Genomic DNA, 5118 nt, shown 5'->3' with positions numbered 1-5118 from the left:
CAGCTGTTCTTATATCACTTATTGACATACACACATTTTACTAATACTTTCTACTTCTGATTTATTGATGAGTAAAGAAGGACTGAAAGGAGAAGGAAATGTGGGTCGCCCTGTTTTTTCTTTGCTTCTGTGTCATCATTTTTAATATAAAGTAGTTCACTAATACAGGGAGCTAATGTAAGAAAGAATATGATAAAGTTTCTTGACAGGTCATATTTTTAAAAACACCATTGTTTTCTCTCTGTGTTTGAAACAATTCTGGTTGGAATAGAAAGCATAGCCTCTTGGGATTATTGGTGTCCTTGCTCACTCAGTTGTAGACACAACACACTTACTGTGTGCTTGATTTGAGTCTCTCTAAACTTCAGCTTATTGTGTGGTATCTTTGAATTCCTGTGCTCATGGACCTCATGAACACACATCGAGATTGGGAGGTAAGAAATAAAACAGTCTGACATGCATTTTACTCTGTCTCCTCTGCTCACATGTATGTTCCATTGTCCCACTGGACTTTACTTATAAAACAAGTTCAAATATGAAATAACGGAGAATTTCATGGTTAGAATAGAAGAGCCCTTCTGAGTGCAAGGCCCTGCATAAGTCACATGCCTGTGAAGCTGGCTTTGCTTTGGGCCATTACATGAGATGGAAACCGGACTAAACTGAAATCATCCTTCAATCAGCCACAAATGAACCAAACATTGTACTAAAGATATAAGTCACTGGCATGGGAAGGTTAGGTATGGCCACAGATGACCAAAACAGGGCAGCCAAGCCTACAAAGACAATGGAGAGGCACCTGAGTGGCTCAGTCAGTTAAGCTTCTGACTCTTAGTTTCAGTTCAGGTCATGATCTCATGGGTCATGAGATTGAGCCCTGCATTAGGCTTCCCACTCAGTGGGCAGTCTGCTTGAAGATTCTCTCCCTCTGCCCCACCCCCTGTTTGTTTGTGCATGCTCTCTCTCTTGCTCTCTCTCACTTTCTGTCTCTCACATAAATAAATCTTAAAAAAAAAAAAAGACAGTGGAGTTGGCTGGCTACTGCCATATTGAAATGAAACTGTGGAGAATAAGGACAATAGAAGTTTGCCCACTAATTTTTAATGGTTAATGACTAAATGTGAAATTTAGGGAGCTTGAGTGGTTTTTGCAGTATTTAAAGGCAGGTACAGTCAAATGGTTGGGAGGAGAACTAATTCTGAGAGTTGCAGAGATGTTGGACACTCAGCCAAGGTAGATCTGTTAGGGGAAGCTCAAAGGCCTAGTAGGGAACACGTGGGGATCCTGAGAAGTGGTACAGAGAACTCTGGATATGCCTGAGGATGCTGACTCTATTGTCCCTCTGAACCCTCTAGATGTGTGGAGGTGACCAGCATTCCCTTTCACAGAAAGGGCTGGCACTTTAGCTAGGCTGGAAGATGCTGCAGAAGCCTCTTCTTGTGTTCCATTCAGATTTACCCTCATCACTGTCCCTGGCTGCCACACCAATAAGTAGGGATGGGATTTTTTTAAGGGTGCATGGTCAAGGGGTCAGGGGCACTTTCTTGGGAAATAAGGATGACCACCATAGCAAAGACCCTAGGCATGGGACAGTGTGCTACTGTGGTGGCTCCTAGAACCCTAAAAAATTAATGGCCAACTCTCAGTAAGTTAGGAATGCCTGAGTTGGCCTGGAAGATGGTAGAGAAAGGGGGCAGAAATGCTTTAGAGAAGTGGGAATGTTGGAGTGGGTATATTAGGCAAGACCAGAAAATCCACCATTAGATTGGGTCCCATGGGAGGGTTGAGAGGACATACCATTCACCAAAGTCATCAGGTATGTGCTGGTGAGAAAGATATAGGCCAGTAATGATGCTAGCTGGTCACAGAGCTCTGCTCACTTCATGAGTTGATGTCCTATGGGGCCCATCAGTAGTAGAGGCCAGGTGGTGGCACCAGAAGCCAGCAGGCCACAATTAATTTAAAATCTGGCAAGGTCACCAGGAGTTGGAGAGATGGTAAATAAAGCATGTGTCCCCAAGGGCAAATAATAGTGCTGCCTAACATCAATAAGTAAAAAAGAGAGAAAGAGAGGGAGAAAGGAAAGGGGGGTGGGGAGAAAAGAGAAAATGATAAATGAGCAAGAGGCTGAGAACAGTCCTGCACAATAAGAAACTAAGATCCCTTGCTCAGTTCTCAGAGACAGTCAATTTTCAGGTCTGGAACCCACTGACTAAACAAGTGTCTAGGTCCCTAAGAGGAAGGGCTCTTCAACCCCAAGAAAAGTATATACCATGGCAATTCTCCTATCCGTACTCAAGGAGACTTAAAGTCTTTTATCTGGGTAAAAGTACACTGGGGAAAGAGGGATAACAAGATTGATGAGGACTATTGGACTCAGGGTCTGAGATGACATTGATAACCAGAGACCAACGGGTCCTCCTGGTCTCCTGCTGGAGTGGGGTGATGGGGACCAGGTAATAGTAAATGAAGTAAATAAATAGTAAATAAAGTCCTGACTAAAATTCAGCTCACAGTGCGTCCACTTGTTCCATAGACCCAATGGTCATTTCCCCAGGCCTGAATGCGAATCAGAATCGATATATACTTGGAATGAGATTAACTGCCACATTGGGTCCCTGGCCTGCAGAGTAAGTGATATTATAACAGGGAAGGCCAAATGGAAACCTCTAAAACTAATCCCCTCTAACTCCCAGCCAAGATAGAAAATCAAAACAGTGTTTTATCCCAGTGGGAATGGTGGAGATTAGTGTCACTATTAAAGACCTAGATGATGCAGGGGTGGTGGTCTCTATTATATCTCAAGTTATTTGCCCAGCCTGACCCCTGCAGAGACCAGATGGATCCAGGAAAATGGCTATCAACTACTGTAGGCCTAACCAAGTAGTAATCCCAATTGAAGCTGTTGTTGCCAGATATGGTGTTGTTGCTAAAATAGTTCAATTAAGGCCTCAGGTATAAGGATGTGGCCATTGACTTGCAAAATGCATTATTTTTCATTCCAGTTATAAAAGGGGACCAGAAACAGTTCACATTCATATGGGATAAATGACAATATTCACATATGGAAAAAGGAAGAAAAAGGCCAAGCTTGAATTATGAGTGGGTTGACTGGGAAATGCCAACTCCCTCATGGATTTGTTAGACTTTGCTTAAACTTCTTAGCAGTCTAGAACGCTTCCCAGTGTTTTCTCTTTCTCCCCTTCAGTCATGGACATACTTGTATCATGGTCTGATGGCTCTCTCAGCTGCATCTTGCTCTCTCTCTTTTCATATAGGATTTTTCCCTAGTAAGATTGTTCTGTGTTTAATCCTCCCTTTGCATCCAGAGGAACTAGACCAACATAGCCCTCTACCATGGGAGAACAGAAATGTTATTTGATTAATTTCCAGTTTTCCACTATTTTCCAAGACCCTTATTAGTTCTTTCCCCTTCCATCTGCATAATCCTCCTTGACTGCACATGCAGAAGGCATTGGAGACTATCCCTTCTCTGAGGACTGAGTGATTTTTCTCAGCCTCCGCTTTCGGCTTCTGAATGGTAGGAGATCAACGGACATAGTAACAAATGGTCACAATCCTCTTTGAGTCCAGGCTGGTGACAACACAACTTTCATAAAAACATAGCTTTGCATCTTTAATTCTGGTTAACTTGATATACCAATAGTCACACCCATGATTTTTTTTGAGACATGTCTCTTTCCCTAGGCTCAACTGCTGGTAACTTAAGGGTACATTCATTTAAAGGAGAGCCACTTCTTTTGATGTCTTTCTTTAAGGCATTTTGACCACCTGAAAGATTTTGCTTTATTCTGCCGTAGGACATTTGCTCACACAATCCCATGTGGACCCTCATCCTGCTTGTTTTACATTTTCTAGTTCTCACGCTCCTTTTAGCCTTCACCTCCTACTTGCAATACTGTTACTAGATCATTTTGTGTATGTTAGAAATACCATGTTGCAGAAAATCCTGTTCATTAGACATTCAGACAATCACTGGGTTCCATGTCTTTGTTCTTCCTCTCATGCATTTTCAAAACTTCTACAAGCAGTCTTGTTATCTAGGTTAGCTTCTCACTTTTGCCTATTTGTCTTACCTCTCTTTGCTAGAAATTCACTCATGTTTTTGTTGTTGTTTTCATTTCTGTGACAACACATAGAAAAGAGGAGCAAGGACCAGTCCTGGGACGCTCCAACGTTTAAGAATCAGGGAGAAGAGGAGGATCCAGTTGAGGAGAACGAGGAGGAGAAACCAAGGAGGGAGGAGAAAAAGCAAGAAAAGGGATTTTAGGTGGAAACTAGCAATTGCGCTCAATGTTGTTGAAAAGTCAAGCTGGATGTAGACTGAAAATTGACTACTTGCTTGAACCACACAGGTCATTGGTGACCTGGGCTAAAGCACTTTTGGTGGAGTGATAAGGCTGGACTCTAACTACTATGGATTCAAGAGGAACAGAATCTATGTCTTATGTTTCATTATGTTTGTGTTTCTTCATTTCTGCATTTCTGCCAACCCCCTCAATTGGGATAAACCAAACCAGTATCCAGAGTATCTTTCCTTCTCAGAAAGTGGGAGGATGGGAATAATTATATGTATTTTAGTACTTTATCCCTATCTCTTCCATTGGTCTGGTCTGTAGAATCCCTGAAACCTGCCCTGTATTTCACCTTACCACTTGGCATGAAGGCTCCCTAAGTAGTTTTAGTGATAGTAACAGTTTGTCTTATCCTTTCAATTTGAAGTGTTTGTTTTCCTGTTATATCAGATGGCTGTTCAGTGAGTATTCAAGGTACAGAAATGATCAGGTTCCATTTCAAGCTAGCTGGATAAAGAATATAGTTGACTGGGTTCTAGCCTTGATTCTAAAATAGTTGTGTGATTCAGTGAAGGTTCTTAGTTGTAAGAAAATCTGGGCAGGTCACTTATGAAAATTTAATCTCTAAAAAGAAAAAGCCTTTAAAATTTCCTTAGATCCATGAAAGTCTATACCTTACTGCTCTCAACTCTTCACACATTTTTTAATCAGCTTATTCTTCCCAACTGTCTGAAGGGGTAGATGATATTATTCATGCTTTAGAGAACAGAATAGGAAACAGAAACTAAGAGAGTCTAGGTGA

At 41.7% G+C, this 5118-nt stretch overlaps 1 long non-coding RNA gene across 1 annotated transcript; it reads left to right on the top strand.

Annotated features, from left to right (window-relative positions):
* Nucleotides 1-395: 395 nt before the first annotated feature.
* LOC116874483 lies at nucleotides 396-4482 on the top strand. The gene is made up of 2 exons (XR_004384008.1): nucleotides 396-434; nucleotides 4161-4482. It is a non-coding gene; the product is annotated as an uncharacterized LOC116874483 (long non-coding RNA).
* Nucleotides 4483-5118: the final 636 nt, after the last annotated feature.

This window comes from Lontra canadensis, unplaced genomic scaffold, assembly GCF_010015895.1.
Source record: "Lontra canadensis isolate GAN:19392208 unplaced genomic scaffold, GSC_riverotter_1.0 scaffold37, whole genome shotgun sequence".
NCBI classification, from domain to species: Eukaryota; Metazoa; Chordata; class Mammalia; order Carnivora; family Mustelidae; genus Lontra; species Lontra canadensis.
This window is presented reverse-complemented; position numbering and strand designations above follow the sequence as displayed.